Here is an 18,997-nt window from a genome sequence, read left to right as displayed (position 1 = left end):
GAGGGACGCAAAACCTGAGAGACTATTGAATACTGAAAATGAACCAAGGGTTGAAAGGGGAGGAGGAGGGGGGAAAGAGGTGGTGGTAATAGAGGAGGGCACTTGTGGGGAAGAGCACTGGGTGTTATATGGAAGCCAATCTGACAATAAACTATCTAAAAAAAAAAAAAGATGATGTTCTAAATAAGGCCATTAAAGAAAACTTTTTAAAATTGGATGCTACAAAGTATTTGAGAATTAAAATCTTGTTCATTATTTAATAACCATAAAAACATCACTGAGGTATTTTGTGAAAAACAAAATCCTAATGTATATAAAAATTATAGTTCAAAAAGAATCCAAATAAGATCCGTACATTGCCATTTTCTACTATGTTTCTAAAGAACCACTTAAATCTATAGGTTCATTCTACATTTCCTTTTGTCCCCTTGGGATTTTTGTTGAACAAAACAATGTTGTTTTTAAAAAAAAAAGTACTAAAATTCTAAAGTATTTAAAAATTCTAAATTTTTTGCAAGAAGTTTATAAAATAGGAATAATGTTTACTGTAACAAATTCTTTTTTACTCCCCTCAATATGGGAATATTAGTGATATTATTTTAAAAACAACATTATAGTAACACTGCTAATAAGGTATATAGGGAAGATTTCAACTTAAGGCATGTCTGTAGTCTCCAAATCCTGTACTCGTTCCAATGGTCTTTCTTGATATGTATTTTAATGGTTAAAATAAGAATATTGATCAAAAATAAATAAACCAGGGTGCCTAGATGGCTTAGCTGGTTAAGTGTCTGACTTTTTAAAAATATTTATTTAGTTTTGAAAGAGAGACAGAGTGTGAGTGGGGGAAGGGCAGAGACAGAAGGAGACAAAGAATCTGAAGCAGGCTCCAGGATCTGAGCTTTCAGCACAAAGCCCAACATGGGGGTCAAACCCATGAACTCTGAGATCATGACCTGAGCAGAAGTTGGACACTTAACTGAGTCACCCAGGTGCCCCAAGTGTCTGACTCTTGATCTTGGCCCAGGTCATGATCTCAAGGTTTGTGAGATTGAGCCCCACATCCAGCTCTGCACTGATAGTGTGGAGCTTGCTTGGCATTCTCTCCTTCTCTCTCTGTCCCTCCTCTGTGCATTTCTGTGTGTTCACTCTTCCACTCTCTCAAAATAAATAACCTTGAAAAAAAGAAAAACAAATAAACCACCTTGAAAATAGCTACATCTCTAAGTCTCAACATACTTTGATTCATGTCAGATGGGCCTGCTTGCCTTTCCCTAAAAGTATTCTTTTCTCACTGCATCCTATCTCACCACTTCTCTCTGCTGCTCAAATACTACCTATCCTTTGAGGCCCAGCTCAAACATGCAGTGTCATGAAGGCTTCTTATGGCCCTATCAGTAAGAAGGGACTTGTTTCTCCCCTATTTTTTTTTATAGTTTATTGTCAAGTTGGTTTCCACAAAACATCCAGTGCTGATCCCAACAATTGCCCCCCTCCATGCCCATGATCCCCCTTCCCTTTCCCCCCTCCCTTTAGCCCACAGTTTGTTTTTAGTATTCAAGAGTCTCTCATGATTTGCTTTCCTATCCCTCCCTATTTCCCCCCTTCCCCTCCCCCATGATCCTCTGTTAAGTTTCTCCTGTTATACTTATGAGTGGAAACATATGGTATCTGTCCTTCTCTGTCTGACTTATTTCACTTAGCATGATGCCTTTGAGTTCCATCCACGCTGCCACGAATGGCTGTTTCTCCCGTTTAGGGCAGTGACTCTGATAGGCTAGCATTAGAGCTGGTATGTATGTATATGACACCTTCTCAGTACAGAAGAGTTAACATAGCAAGGCTGAAACTGCTGTCCTTAGAAAGGTATGCTCTCAAGGCTGGCCTTTGGCTGGCATCTGGGAATTTGGTTCTTGAAGAGTTCCTAACAGTTAAGGGTGGCTCATTTTGCCTAGACTGTTTGTGTGAGCAATACAGTTTATGGTGAACTTCTGCTTCCCTTCTGGAAATTTTATACATGGTAAGCAAAGGGTACCTATGTGAGAGCCCCCTATAAACACTGGGTGCTGGGTCTCTAATGGGCTTCCTGGGGCTGAAACACTGCGGATATTGCTACACTTTCACTACTGGAAAAGTGTGCTCTGTGTGATCACTTCGTGTGAGGTAGAATGCATAAAGAGGCCTGAACGTGGATTCCTCTAGACTCTGCCTGTGTCCTTCTCCCTTAAGATCCAGCTGTGTATCCTTACTATCTCATTGTAATAAATCTCAGCTATGAATATAGCTGTATGCTGAATCCCGAAAGTCCTTCTAATGAATGACCACTAGGGGTTGTCCTGGGGATTTCTAACACATCTTTTAAGTCCAGTGTCCTTGTCTATAAAGTAGCAGGGACAGTTATCGCCTACATCCCTGCAGCCCTCAAAGAATCAAGTATAGAGGTTTACAGTTTATAGAGACTTACTAAATAAAAATAAACTTTACCACTTAAAATCTTCTTGAATTCTAATGACTTTATGCTTATAAGGAGAGCACAATTAAAATACCAAGGTAGCTGTGAGCAAAATGAGAAATAATAAAGGTAGTTTTCCCCACAGAAGGCTCCTATCTATACATACACAGCTTTTTCCTGCTTTAAAGTCTCTCAAGAGCTTCACAGCAATACATGAATATACTGAATGTGCTGCTGCCGCCACAGGGCTCTGATGACATCTTAGCTTCATGGAATCTCTCTGCTGTCCTGTCACCCAGGCAAAGCTGGCAGAGATCCTGTTACTTGAGGTCCCAGGGAAGGCTGCCTGGCAGCCAAGAAAAGCAGGGCCCCTGTGGTGAATCTTTGCAGGGGCAAATGACCTTTATTTGCCCTTCCCATCTTTCACAAGCTCAACTGAAGCATATAAATACCAGATGTTTGGACTCAAGAGCAAAGCTTAAACATGTATAATAAAGATAGTAATTGTGAATATTTACTAAGATTTACTGCCTTCCTGTGCCTTGTTCTAGGCACTGTATTATCACTTTAATTAAGGAGACACTACTATTTTTTTCTCAAACAAAAGATCTCCCATATTTATTACTGAACTAAACTACTGGTGCAGAAGCATAGTAAGAGAAAAAACCACCTTCTCAATAAAACATGTCTGTCCACTGTTCAGGTAGTGGTGATGTTTACAGAGTGATATGATATGAGTAAGTGACCTTCATGCAGCCTAAATATGTGTACCATCTCATATGCGATTCCTTATAGACCCAGCTTGGTGGTTCCACAATGTCTCCTCTTAGAGTTGCACCTGATATTATTACCAGTTTTAATCCATATCCACCACAGAATATGACAATTTTGCTTTTGTTTCTTGGTCAGGAATCTCATGATCCTGAAATTCTTGTGAGAAGATACAGCAAGGAAGTCAACCACACATACCATGATGGTGCAGAAAAGGCGAGACACTACTATTTTATAGTTGAGGAAATGAAAGCACAGAGGGGTTAAGTAATCTTAGCTTATTTTGCAGCAATTACCATGATAAAGTAGGGTCTGCTCTGGCAGGAGTGTGAGTTCAGAGAGTTTAAGAAAAGGTGAAGGACAAACTTTAGAGGTTAAGCCCAGGAATCCTGACAAGTCCTGACTTATATAAGGGATGATGCTGGACAATCTTAGGCAGAACTGGGATTGGTAATGAACCATGGGTAGGTTGAGTTATCCTCAGGGGCAGCAGGATAAAGCCACAGACTGGTCATGGCTGACCATGCCCTGGTCAGAAATAGAGTGTGGAGCCAGAGCAGACAGGGGGAATGAGGTGGATGCCAAAGCACAGGTACTAAGATAGCACAGAGACCATTCCCGGAGTGGGCTGTTTAGGTCTTAAAGGGGAGTCCTCAACGTGGGATCCAACAGCTTTCAGAAGTTCTGTGTACCTTCAGAAGTAGGATGTAAAGGGGGTATGCACACTGTCTGTGTGCATGTGCGATTTTCCAAGAACAGACTACCAGAGGATTCTGTAATCCTTCTCCCTGGCTTATTTCTGTGTCTTCATTCATCCATACATCTGGTAAGCCTAGGTTAGATGCCAGGATGCTCTTCTGGGCAGCAGGAAGCTGCCTGAAAGAGGACTCCTCCATTTCCTATACAACCACACTTTTTTGACTTTTAGCCTACACAAATGCCTTCAACCAATTAGGATAAACTAAGCTGTTATTCTGAAGGTATCCATAGGGTACTCAGCCTCATGAGTTTAAACATAAATATATATCCCACAAATATCTTATTGGAAGTAAAAAGATGTTTCAGTACAAAAATTTAAGGCAAACCAAGAATTAAAACAACTTATATTTCAGGGTTTCCGAAGCAGATAAATGTTGAATTTTGATCTCAGTAAGTTTTTTCCTCAGCCTTTCTCTTAAACCTGGGCTTCCAGTGATATAACATCCTGGCATCAAGAATCTGTAGCTCAGGGGATTGCTGATAGAGAAATCTAACTATTGTCTTTAGAAGGTACAGTGACTAGTCACCAAGTACACATCCCTTTGCTGCTGGAATCCATGACAATGATCATGAGGTCTCCTTTAAAGTTTCTTATTTCTATCTTCTGGTTATTCTGAAATCTGATTGGCTATTCTCTCATGAACCCCTGTGGCAATATGGTATAATGGAAATATAGTAGGGGACAGACCAGGACTTGAATTGTGGACTGGATTACTAGCAGATTGTTCACATTCAGAGTGAATGTAGGGACTGAATTAGGTGACACTGTAAAGCTCCTGGCACAGGGTTTGAAATATCACATGCACTTAAGGAGTGTTTACTCCTGTCCCTTCCTGTCCCTTCTTTCCCACAGAGACTGATTCAAACCTTTAATTTCTCCTTAAGCCTCCCTGAAGAATAAAAATCTTTGGATATGGATATCTTCCAAATTTATCAGAGCCTAATCCAACTTATTTGTGATTGCAGGCATTCCCATCCCTTCTCCTGAGTCCCGATAGGACCATGCCCCATCACACTATCTCTTCTATCTTCATGTTTCCTTCTAAAAGTTCCTTCAGCTCTGCTCTTCTTTTCTACCAAACTTCTTCAGAGAGTATCCTCATCCCTGCCTCTACATTTCTGCACTGACTATTCACTCCTCAATCAATTGTGGGTTAGTTTCTTCTTATCCAATGGTTAAAACACATTATTTTTTAAAAATATTTTATTGTCAAATTGTTTTCCATACAACACCCAGTGCTCTTCCCCTTAAGTGCCCTCCACCATCACCACCACCTCTTTTCCCCCCTCCCCCTTCCCCTTCAACCCTCAGTTCATTCTCAGCATTCAATAGTCTCTCAAGTTTTGCATCCCTCTCTCTCCCCAACTCTCTTTCCCTCTTCCCTTCCCCCTGGTCCTCCATTAGGTTTCTCCTGTTTTCCTGTTAGACCTATGAGTGCAAACATATGGTATCTGTCCTTCTCTGCCTGACTTATTTTGCTTAGGATGATACCCTGGAGGTCCATCCACCTTGCTACAAATGGTCATATTTCATTCTTTCTCATTGCCATGTAGTACTCCATTGTGTATATACACCACATCTTCTTGATCCACTCATCAGGTGATGGGCATTTAGGCCCTTTCCATGTTTTGGCTATAAAACACATTGTTTAAAATCTCTCCAGATGATCTCCAAATTCAGTGATTGTTGTTGTCTCTCAATGTGATTTTCCATCCACTGACTCCCAACCTTGCTCTTTGGTCATAAATTACCACTTTTCCTTGTTATAATCATAGTTGAGCCCAATATCTCTCCTTTACAGCAAAATCCTATTGCATGGGTCCTTATACTCATCACAGTGCTCTGAAGAAAGTCTGCCTTACTGTCTTTAACAAATGCCTCAGTCATTTTTTCCCCCTTTAACAAAGCCCTTAGTAGTGATCAATGGATATTCCAACCTGGGTCCTGAAATCTCTGGCACGTGTGTTCTACTGGCTTTAAAGACTGTGATCTGCGGTAGCTATATTTGAGAAGACTGTAGCAGCTATGTATGTATGTATGTATGTATGTATCCATTTTTCCAGTTATGACCTTTTATTATTTATTTTATAGTTTATTGTCAAGTTGGTTTCCATATAACACCCAATTCTCATCCCAATAAGTGCCCTCCTCCTCGCCCATCACCCCTTCCCCCCTCTCCCCTACCCCCAAAAAACTTCACTTTGTTCTCAGTATTTAAGAGTCTCTTATGGTTTGCCTCCCTCCCTCTCCCTATTTTTTTCCCCTTCCCCTCCCTATGGTGCTGTTAAGTTTTTCCTGTTCCACTTATAAGTGAAAACATATGCTATCTGTCCCTCTTGGCCTGACTTACTTCTCTTAGCATAAGACCCTCGTGTTCCATCCACGTTGCTACAAATGGCCATATTTCATTCTCTCTCATTGCCATGGAATACTCCATTGTATATATAAACCACATCTTCTTGATTCATTCAGCAGGTGATGGACATTTATGCTCTTTCCATGATTTGGCTAATGTTGACAGTGCTGCTATGAAGATTGGGGTACCTGTTCCCCTATGCATCAGCACTCCTGTATCCCTTGGGTAAATTCCTAGCAGTGCTGTTGTTGGGTCATAGGGGAGTTCTACTGATAGTTTTTTGAGGAAATTCCACACTTTTTTCCAGAGTGGCTGCATCAGTTTACATTCTCACCAACAGTGTAGGAGGGTGCCCGTTTCTCCACATCCTATAGTCTTATGATTTGTTCATTTTAGCCACTCTGATTGGCGTGAGGTGGTATCTCAGTATGGTTTTGATTTGTGTTTCCCTGGTGGTGAGTGACGTTGAGCATTGTTTTATGTGTCTGTTGGCCATCTGGATGTCATCTTTGGAGAAGTGTCTGTTCATGTCTTCTCCCATTTCTTCACTGGATTATTTGTTTTTTAGGTGTGGAGTTTGGTGAGTTCCTTATAAATTTTGGATACTAGTCCTCTATCTGGTATATCATTTGCAACTATGTTTTCCCATTCTATCAGTTGCCTATTAGTTTTATTGATTGTTTCCTTTGTGGTATAGCAGCTATTTATATGATCTGTTGGACCAGGATGGAAGAGTGGATTGAGAACTGTCTTCCATTGACTAGCCACTGGTGAGAATAAGCAGCCCAAGGTATGCAGCCAAGTAGATGCTGGGATGGGAGTGGGAGTGGCTAACCTGCCTGAATCACTCTACCTGTAGCTTTGGCCTTGAGGCAGGAGTAGAAATGGGAGAAACGAGAGAATGCCTTTATCTGAATTCATTTAGATTCTACACAAAGTCATTTTTGCAACTGTAGACTTAATGCTGGAAGTCCATCTTGAGAATTTAAAACAAGTCATTAGTTCATTTGATAAATTTTACCAGTTCACCATAGGCTCTGTAACATTTTTTTAAATTTTTTAAATATTTTTATTATTTTTTAGAGACAGAGACAGCATGAGCAGGGGAAGGTCAGAGAGAGAGAGAGAGAGAGAGAGAGAGAGAGAGAGAGAGAGAGAGAGGGAATCTGAAGCAGGCTCCAGGCTCTGAGCTAGCTGTCAGCATAGAGCCCGATGTGGGGCTCCAACCACGAACTGTGAGATCATGACCTGAGCTGAAGCCAGATGCTTAACTGACTGAGCCACCCAGGTGCCCCGGCTATGTAACATTTTTTGTTTGCACATACAATACTCTAAAGAAGAAGTGAGGAAAGAATTAGCATCTGTGTATTATGGCACTTTTCTAGTTTTCAATTTAGGTTGAAAAACTTGTTCAGGGGTGCCTGAACAACAAAAGTTGTTCAAAAGTTCGCACCACTTTATTCACAAGGGTGTTCCTTCTACTGTAAGTTATGTTTTATTCTCCAGTGTCCATGATTTTAACCTCTACTTTCCAGCAATTTTCTAAGAAAGACTAATTAAATTGAACCACAGAGGCTATGTTTACTATTCTGAATGATATCTAAAGTGATCCTTTCTTTTCTTTTTGTGTTTTTTATTTATTTTTGAGAGACAGAGAGAGACAGTGCTAGCAGGGGAGGGTCAGAGACAGAGGGAGACACAGAATCCGAAGCAGGCTCCAGGCTCTGAGCTAGCTGTCAGCATAGAGCCCGATGCGGGGCTCGAACCCACAAACCGTGAGATCATGACCTGAGCCAAAGCTGGATGCTTAACCGACTGAGCCACCCAGGCGCCCCTAAAGTGATCCTTTCTTAATGTGAAGGTGGCTTTTAAGACACCATGAACATGTACTTTAGGAGTGAAAAAACAAGGAATCAGTTTCAGAAATCTTCCATTATTGGGGATATTGTAGGATTCTATTTAATTTATTTATGGGCTTTTAGCTATATTTCTTTGCATTATTTTACATATCCTTAACATTGATGATAAATTTAGAGTTCATATTTTTTTCCATATTACATAAAAGGTAGAAAACTTTCACTTTAGATTAAGTTACCACTCCCCATCCCCACCATCATTTCTGCAATAGTTGCCATGTGTACTACATGTACATACAACACTTTGAAAAATGTTATTTTTGCTTTATACAGTCATGTATTTTTTTAAAGTTAGGAGGATAAATAAACTTTTATATTTACCCATATATTTACCATTTCCAGTGCTCTTCAATATTCCTGAAAATCTGGGTTTCGCTCTAATTCTTTCTTTTAGCCTGGAGAACCAGTTAGCTCCAGTCAGTATATCTGAAGTGCAATTCTACTGGTGACATATTCTCTTACTTTTCCTTTATCTGAAAATATCTTCATCTCTATTCTTGAAAGATATTTTTCACCAGATATAGAATTCTGTGTTTGTCCTTCAACCCTCCAAAGATGTTTTCTGCTGTCCTCTGGTTGCTACAATTTCTGATAAAAAGCCTTGAGTCACTTGAATTGTTGTTACCCTGTATGCAATATGTCATTTTTACTAGCTACTTTTAAGATTTTCATCTTTATTGGTTTTAAGTAGTTAGACAATGATGTGTCATATTTATCCTGTTTGGTGTTTGATGGGCTTCTTGAATCTGTAAATTTATGTCTTTCACAAAATTTGTTGAAGTTATTTGCATTATTTCTTCAACTGTTTTTCAGACCTATTCTTCTTCCCGTCTCCTTACCAAATTCCAGTGTGAGTCTTTTTTGAAATTGTCACCATAAGGTTTTGTTGTTTATTTTGCTATTGTGTCAATATTTTTTCTCTTTTCTTTAGACTTGAATGATTCATATTGGTCTTTATATTCACAAATTCTCTCTCATCTCATAGTTCAACTAACCTCATCCAGATATATTTTTAATATAGATATATTACTCAGTTCTAAAATTTCCATTTGGTTATTTTTAACTTAAATTCAAGTTAGTCAGCATATAGTGTAGTACTGGTTTCAGGAGTAGAATTTACTTACATATAACACCCAGTGCTCATCCCAACAAGTTCCCTCCTAAATGCCCATCAACCATTCAGCTCATTCCCCCACCCACTTCCCTCCAGCAAACCTCAGTTTGTTCTCTGTCTTTAAGAGTCTGTTTTTGTCGTATTTTCCTTCCCTTCCCCTATCTTTATCTGTTGTGTTTCTTAAATTCCACATATGAGTGAAATCACAGGGTATTTGTCTTTCTCTGACTTATTTAGCTTAGCATAATATACTCTAGTTCTATCCCATCCATGGCAAGATTTCATTCTTCTTGATTGTGGAGTAATATTCCATTATGTATGTATGTATGTATGTATGTATGTATGTATGTATGTTTGTTTGTTTATATGCACCACATCTTTATCCATTCATCAGTTGGTGGACATTTGGGCTCTTTCCATAATTTGGCTACTACTGATAGTGCTGCTATAAACATTGGGGTGCATATGCCCCTTCAACTCAGTATTGTATCCTTTGTATAAATCCCTAGTTGTGCAATTGCTGGGTCATATATATGGTAGTTCTATTTTTAATATTTTGAGTCACCTCTATACTGTTTTCCAGAGTGGCTGCATCCATTTGCATTGTCACCAACAGTGCAAAAGGATTCCCCTTTCTCTGCATCCTTGCTAGCATCTGTTGTTTCCTGAGTTGTTTATTTTAGCCATTTTGATAGGTGTAAGGTGGCATCTCATTGTGGTTTTGATTTGTATTTCCCTGATGATGAGTGATGCTGAGCATCTTTTCATGTGTCTGTTAGCCATCTGGATGTCTTCTTTGGAAAAGTGTCTATTCATGTCTTCTGCCCATTTCTTCACTGAATTATTTGGTTTTCGGGTGTTGAGTTTGCTACGTTCTTTATAGATTTTGGATACTTAACCCTTTATCCAATATGTCATTGCAAATATCTTTCACCATTCTGTATGCTGCCTTTTAGTTTTGTTGATTGCTTCCTTCACTGTGCAGAAGCTTTTTATCTTGATTAAGTCCTAATAGTTCATTTTGCCTTTGTTTCCCTTGCCTCTGGAGATATGTCTAGTAAGAAGTTGCACTGGACGAGGTCAAAGAGGTTGGTGCCTGTTTCCTCCTCTAGGATTTTGATGCTTTCCTGTCTTATATTTAAGTCTTTCATGCATTTTGAATTAACTTCATGCATGGTGTAAGAAAGTGGTCCAGTTTCAAGGGTGCCTGGGTGGCCTAGTCAGTTAAGTGTCTGACTTTGGCTCAGGTCATGATCTTACAGTTTGTGGGTTTGAGCCCCATGTCATGCTCTGTGTTGACAGCTAGTTCAGAGCCTAGAGCCTGTCTTTGGATTCTGTGTCTCCCTCCTTCTCTGACCTTCCTCTGCTCATGCTCTGTCTCTCTCTCTCAAAAATAAATAAAACATAAAAAAAGGAAGTGGTCCAGCTTCATTCTTCTGCCTGTTGCTGTCCAGTTTTCCCAGCACCATTTGTTGAAGAGACTTTTTTCCATTAGATGTTCTTTCCTGCTTTGTTGAAGATTAGTTGGTCATACATCTGTGGGTCCATTTCCATTTGGTTATTTTAAAAAGTATTTTGTATTTTTCTGTTGAGAGTTTTACTGTTTATTCACTCTCATGCTATAAGAGCTGCTTTAAAAGCCTTGTCTGATAATTCTAACACCTGAGTTCTCTCAAGATTGGCTTCTGTTGGTTGCCTTTTTGTCTGAGAATAGGTTATATTTTGGGGGTTCTTTGTATATCCCATAATTTCATACTGTATCTTGGACATTATCATTGTTATGCTGTGACACTGGATTCTTTTATAGTCTTCTTAAGACAGTTAGGTAGTATTTTTATTTTAATAGGAATTAACTTGCTTAGGCTTAATCTGTAATGTTTCTCCTGTAATTGATGGCAGGTCAAGTCTCAGTTTTCTTTTAGTAGTTGCTAGCTGCTTTGAGTTTGCCTTGCCTATTTGTGTTTCAGGGATCACCTGCTGACATGGGCAGTGTTCATATATAGAATTTGAGATTCTCCATCTCCTACTCTCTTCTCCCCAAGACTCCCTGCGTTGGTCATGTTTGCCCCACTCTCTGTGTCTTAGTTCCTCAGGCTAAAAATATGGAGGCTCTCTACTGAAGTTTTAGCTACCCCATAATGTTCTGAGACTACAACTCAGACCAAACCACAAAAAAGGAAATTCACCCTAGGTTGGTCCATTTCTTCAAGTTTTTACTCCCCTCCAATAACTGCCTGCTTCTGTTCATTCTGCAGAACCTTAAAGTGATTGTTTTTTGTTTTTTAGCCAGTGTTAATAGTGGTTAGCCTGATAGGGGCAAACTCTACCATACCAGAAATGAAACCAGCACATCTTTACATTTAAAAGACAGCCCAAATCCAAGCCACCCTCATTTTTCATCTGGATTACTGCAAAAGCCTCCTATCTAGTTTACTTAGTTAAATGACCAACAGTGAGAAGGCTGATTGTAATCCCACCCCCTGGCTCCACCTTATTAATTTGGAAGTCATTTTGAGATCCAATGATGAGAGGATGGTAGACAAGAGATCTTTCCCCTGGAAGATGGCCCCATGGTATTTTCACCTTCTCTGGAAAGCTTGCCTACTTTATTCAAGATAACAAAATCTCCTTTATAGTTTACTTTTTCTATTTGATAAGTCTTATCCCTCCAAATATATTATAAACTTTACTTATTTATTGTCTTTTTGGACTTATTCTCACTACCAGAATGTGATCTTCATGAGAGCAGGAATTTTTGTGTGTTCTATTTACAGCCATATCTCTAGAGCCTGTAACAGTGGAAACACATAGTTAAGTGAAAAATAAATATCTGATTCATAAATAAACAACTATACCTTTCTACTATAATTTCTATTTTGATATCCCTTAATTCTCCACATGCCTCTCCAGGCAAAGGATTTCTTTTGAACTTATGTCAGAAGCATAAGTCATTCTATTCTACGATGTACTGTGCATTATGGTTTAGACAGAAGGCAAAGGCAAATACATTGTAAACAAAGATCTTCTTAAGGGATTTGACAATTTCTTTTAACATTTTAATCTAAACTCTATAGGACACTGTATCAGTCAGTTGAGCATCCAAAACTGGATTCTGGCTCAGATCATGATCTTAAGGTTTTTAGGATCTGAGTCCCACAACAGGCTCTGTGCTGACAGCATGAAATGTGCTTGGGATCCTCTCTCTACCACTATCTTTGTCACTCCTCTGACTTCTGTCTCTCTCTCTCAAAAATAAATATTAAAAAAGTTTTCTCTAGTCTGATATCAAGAATCAGAGCATAATAACCATTGGCATACACAGAAAGCAAACTTCTGATCTTATTCTCAGATGAAAAAAGACACAAGTTTAACCATAGACCATGGTACATACCTAAAGTGAAAGTTTTGCTTGTATTATCTCTTAGCAGATTTTCACTGTAATGTGTTTGAACAAGACATGTGGTTTGAGCATATATATGAATATATGTTGGGTTGGCTTGGTCACTGGAATGAAACATATTTAGGTTTAAACCATATTTCATTCATTCTATGTTTTCAGTTTTGCATTATATAAGAATATATTAATTAAAAAGCTTATAAGACAATAGGATTATAAGCAGTTTCAATAAATATATGTGTGTTGGTTTCTCCATCCATAGATCATAGATCTCTGGCTTTCTCTGTATGACAGAAAGTGAGCTAATTTTTAATTTCCCCTAGACTTCTGTAATTTCCAAGGAAGATATGAATACTGACAATGACAGACTAGGGAGCAGAGTAGAAAAGAAAGGCGATGCTGGAAGTCACCTGAGTCAGGGTGGTAGTTCCTTTTATTCCTATGGGGACTCACAGAAAATCCTTGAAGGGAATGTTAGGTAGTGAGCTGTAGGCTATGTTCCAGAGCAAGTTAATTAAGGCAGGCTAGATCATACCATAAAGTCCTGAGTGGAAGGATCAACACTGAACTGCAGGTCCTTCATTGGCTGCCTGAGCTCCTACCAATAAACTCCAGTTGCACTGTAAGACATGAACATTTTTTAAAAAATGTTTATTTATTTTTGAGAGAGAAAGAGAGTGCGAGTGGGAGAGGGGCAGAGAGGGAGAGAGATGCAGAATTGGAAGCAGGCTCTAGTGTCTGATCTGTCAGCACAGAGCCCAATGCATGGCTTGAACTCATGAAGTGTGAGATCATGACCTGAGCCAAAGCTGGATCTTAACTGACTGAGCCACTCAGGCGCCCCTTAAAACATGAACTTTTTTTGCAGAGGGAAGCAAAACTGTTTGACTTAATAAACAAAATTCTCACATATCATTTTAAAGGAAAATTCCTTTCAAGGGCACCTGAGATTTTCACAGAGGCAAATTACCTCATTTGTATAGAATGCTGGACTCTCAAAGAGAGTTCTATACTCCAACTACAGAAAGAGCTGATTTTCAAGAAAAAGTTAATTCTACGCAAGGGTATTCTGAATGCTGAATAAACTCCAGGAGAATAAGAAATGAAGTATTTTAGCTTACTCTGCACAGCAGCCATGAAAAGATAGCTAACATAACTGTTTTCACATGATAATCAAGAGAGATTAAGTTTTTGAGGGCAGCTTTGTGTTCCCAAGGCCTCACAGAAAAACCTGGCCTAGAGAAGGCTCCTTAGAGAAAGCCAGTTGAGTGATGAAATCAATCATTGGTACCCTGAGACTTTAGAGCACTTTGCTAAATTGGTAAAGGGCCAGCAAGAGATCCAGGCATATTAACAGGCACACCAGAGGTACACAGAAAACGAGTTAGTTACACAGTAATACTCCTTGTATGAATAAAGAAATTCACATAATAGAAAGAATAAGTGAATCCACACAGAACCAAATACACATTATAACACAAATTCTATTCTAAAAGAAAATTATTTGTATTATTTTGAGGAAGTAATGTGGTAATTATTAAATAGATTAAGATAATGGCTAACAATATTTTTTTTAAGTTTAGTTATTAAGAGAAAGAGAGAAAGCATGCATGAGAAGGGAGGGGACAGAGAGAGAGAAAAAGAGAGAGAGAATCCCTAGAATGCTCCTCACTATCTTAGAGCCCAATGCGGGGCTTGATTTCACAAACCATGAGATCATGACCTGAGCTGAAATCAAGAGTCAGATGTTTAAGAGACTGAGCCTCTTAGGCACCCCAATAGTTAACAATCTTAATAGACGAGTGTACAGAAAAAATAATTTTTTAACAAAGGCAATGCATTCCTTATAGAAGGGGAAACTATGATATTAAGGAAAAAAATACAAAGAACATTTTAAATTCTGGCTGTTGATAGGCTTTTTCTATTACCTCAACACTCCAAAGCAAAGCAGGTATTTGTTCCACACTGACATCAGAACATGGCTACTTGAAGGGGAGAGGTATAAATGAAATATTCTGATCTATTTATCTACTTACTTAGCAAAACCAATATTTGTTATAATTTGCTATAAGACTTTTGCCAGCTATTTTAAGAAAGTATCACTACCAAAACTTTATGTATCAGTCTGTTTAAGAATTCTTTTTAGAAATTTTAGTCTTTTAAAAAATTATTGAAGATTATAATATATAATATGCATACAGACATATATAGTTTTCCTCCACAAATACAAGTCATACTATACCTACAATTGTAAACTTGCTGTTTTCACTGCACAATATTTGTTTTTTAATATATAGAATGTGTTTATGTAGAAATAATCCTTGCTGCAGGTAGATTCTAAAATGGTCCTCCAAATTTCTCTCTCAATCCTGGAGTTGCAAATCCCTGTGACTAAATATGGTGGTTTCTACTCCCATGATTAGGTTATATTATATGGTGCAATTGAACGTAAGATAGGGAGACTGGGTGAGTATGACCCAGTACCATGAATCTTTTAAAAGTGCAGAATTTTCTAGTTGCAGAAAAGGAAGTTAGACGTTAAAAGGATAGGAAGGATTCACTGCACTGTTGCTAACCTAAAGATGAGGTGGGCTACGTAGCAAGGAAAGCAGGTGGTCTTTTGCTGCTAAGAGCAGATGAAAGTCAGCAAGGAAATGGGAACCTCGATCATTCAACTCTCAGAAAGTGAATCCTGCCAACAAAACCAATGAGCTTGGAAGCATATTTTCCCCTAGCTTTCAGTCTAGATTATAGCCCAGTTGACCCTTTGACTTCAGCTTTGTGATACCCTGAGCAAAGAACCCAGTCATGCCATTGCAGACTTCTAACCTACATAACTGAACTAAAAAATGGGTATTTTAAAATCCATAGTTTGTTATGCAACAACTAAAAACCAATTTACTTCCTCTCTCACCTTTTTTCACTTTAATCTTTTCAAAGGTTATACTATTATATACTTGCTGTTTTTCTCCTTATGGACATTTAGACTGCTTTAAGATATTTGCTACTATAAAAATAACATTCTTACACATACAAACACAAGTTTTTTGGTATCAAGTTGTTTACAGTATATGTATGTGATTTTAAAAGTGTGTTCTATGACTCCAAAAGAGCAAGCAACAAAAGAAAAAAAACTGATAAAGTGGACCTCATCAAAACTCAAAACTGCTGTGCATCAAAGGACATTATCGAGGAAGTGAAAAGACAATCTACAGAATGGGAGAAAATATTTGCAAATCATATAGCTGATAAAGGTCTAGTATCCAGGAAAAGACAATCTACAGAATGGGAGAAAATATTTGCAAATCATATAGCTGATAAAGGTCTAGTATCCAGGAAACATAAAGAACTCATAACTTAACAAAAAGACAAATAGCAATCCTGAAAAACAGAATTGGAGGTATCACAATTCTAGACTTCAAGTTATATTACAAAGCTGTAGTAACCACAACAGTTTGGTACTGGCACATAAACAGACATATGGATCAATGGAATAGAATAGAATAGAGAGATCAGAAGTAAATTTACACTTACATGGTCAATTAATCTATGAAAAAGAAGGCAAGAATGTACAATGGAAAAAAGTCTCTTCAACAAAAGGTGTTAGGAAAGCTGGACACATGCAAAAGAATGAGATTGGACCACTTTCTTACACCATACACAAAAATAAACACTAACTGGGTTTAAGAACCTAAATGTGATACCTGAAACCATAAAAATCTTACAAGAGAGCCTAGCCAGTGATTTCTCTGACATCAGCCGTAACAGTATCTTTCTAGATATGTCTCTTAAGGCAAGGAAAAGAAAAGCAAAAATAAACTATTGGGACTTCATCAAAATAAAAAGCTCCTAGACAGCGAAGGAAACAACCAATGAAACTAAAAGGCAACATACTTAATGAGAGAAAATATTTGCAAATGACATATCTGATGAAGGGTTAGTATTCAAAATATATTAAAAAAACTTACACAGCCCAACACCCAAAAAACAAAGAATCCCGTTAAAAAATGGGAAGATGACATGAACAGACATTTCTCCAAAGAAGACATAGAGATGGCTAACAGACACGTGAAAATATGCTCAGTGTCACTTATCATCAAGGAAATGCAAATCAAACTGACAATGATATATCACCCCACACCTGTCAGAATGGCTAAAATAAAAACTCAAGAAATGATAAATATTGGTAAGGATGTGGAGAAAAAGGAACCCTCAACTGCTGGTGGGAATGTAAACTGGTGCAGCCACTGTGGAAGACAGTATGGAGGTTCCTTAAAAAATTAAAAATAGAACTACTCCTTGATCCAGTAATTGCATTGCTGAGTATTTACCCTAAGAATAAGAAAACACTAATTTGAAGAGATACATGCACCCCTATGCTTATTGCAGCATTATTTATAATAGTAATTTATGGAAGTCCCCCAAGTGTCCATCAATGGATGAATATATCTATACACACACACACACACACACACACACACACACAGAAATATTATTCAGTCATAAAAAAGACTGAAATTTTGCCATCTGCAATGACACGGATGTAACTAGAGAATATAATACTAAGTGAAATAAGTTGGTCAGAGAAAGATAAATACCGTTATGTTTTCACTCATATTTAAGAAACAAAACAGATGAGCAAAGGGGGAAAAAAAAAGAGAGAGGGGCAAACTGAGATACAGACTCTTAACTATAGAGAACAAACTGATGGTTACCAGAAGGGAGGTGGGTGGGGGTATGGGTGAAACAGGTGATGAGGATTAAGGAATACACTTGTCATAATGAGTAGCAGGTGATATATGGAATTATTGAATCACTACATTGTACACATGTAACTAATATAACACTGTTAACTACCTTGAAAATTCTATAAAAGATATTCAGTTGTTTGTAGCAGTATTATCAACAATACCCAAATTATGGGAAGAACCCAAATGTCCACTGGCTGATGAGTGCGTAAAGAATATGTGGTATGTTGATCCCCAAAGGCAAGGGAAATGAAAGCAAAATTGAACTATTGGGACCTCATCAAGATAAAAAGCTTCTGCACTGCAAAGGAAACAATCAAGAAAACTAATAGGCAACTGACAGAATGGGAAAAGATAGTTGCAAATGATATATTAGATAAAGGGCTAGTATCCAAAATCTACAAGGAACTCACCAAACTCCACACCCAAAAAACAAATAACCTAGTGAAGAAATGGGCAGAACACATTCACAGACACTTCTCCAAAGAGGACATCCAGATGGCCTACAGGCACATCAGTCATCATCAGGGAAACACAAATCAAAACCACACTGAGATACCACCTCACGCCAGTCAGAGTGGCTAAAATGAACAAATCAAAAGACTATAGATGCTGGCGAGGGTGTGGAGAGACAGGCACCCTCCTACACTGTTGGTGGGAATGTAAACTGGTGCAGCTGCTCTGGAAAACAGTGTGGAGGTTCCTCAAAAAACTATCCATCGAACTCCCTTATGACCCAGCAATAGCACTGCTAGGGATTTATCCAAGGGATACAGAAGTACTGATGCATAGGGGCACATGGACCCCAATGTTCATAGCAGCAATGTCAACAATAGCCAAAACATGAAAAGAGCCTTAATGTCCATCACCTGATGACTGAATCAAGAAGATGTGGTATATATATATATATACAATGGAGTATTACATGGCAATGAGAAAGAACGAAATATGGCCTTTTGTAGGAAAGTGGATGGACCTTGAGGGTGTCATGCTAAGTGAAATAAGTCAGGTGGAGAAGGACAGATACCATATGTTGGCACTCATAGGTCTAACAGGAGAACAGGAGAAACCTAATGGAGGACCAGGGGGAGGGGAAGAGGGAAAGAGAATTGGGGAGAGAGAGGGACACAAAACTTGAGAGACTATTGAATACTGAGAACAAACTGAAGGCTGAAGGGGGAGGGGGGAAACGAGGTGGAAGTGATGGAGGAAGGCACTTGTGGGGAAGAGCACTGGGTGTTGTACGGAAATCAATTTGATAATAAACTATTAAAAAAACCAAAAAAATTAAAAACAATAAAAAAATTAAAAAAGAAAAAATATGTGGTATGTTGGGGCACTGGGTGGCTCAGTCAATTGAGCCTCTGGCTATGGCTCAGGTCATGATCTCACGGTTCATGGGTTAGAGCTCCACATCAGGTTCTGTGCTGACAGCTAGCTCAGAGCCTGGAGCTTGCTTCAGATTCTGTATCTCCCTCTCTCT

The 18,997-nt window shown here is 38.5% G+C and overlaps 1 protein-coding gene across 1 annotated transcript in view; it reads right to left on the bottom strand.

Moving 5' to 3' along the window:
- The window catches only part of DOCK3 (dedicator of cytokinesis 3), a 351,466-nt gene that overhangs the window by 146,692 nt on the left and 185,777 nt on the right, over nucleotides 1-18,997 (bottom strand). The window lies entirely within an intron of this gene.

The sequence above is a fragment of the Suricata suricatta genome, chromosome 12 (assembly GCF_006229205.1).
Source record: "Suricata suricatta isolate VVHF042 chromosome 12, meerkat_22Aug2017_6uvM2_HiC, whole genome shotgun sequence".
NCBI lineage: Eukaryota > Metazoa > Chordata > Mammalia > Carnivora > Herpestidae > Suricata > Suricata suricatta.
This window is presented reverse-complemented; position numbering and strand designations above follow the sequence as displayed.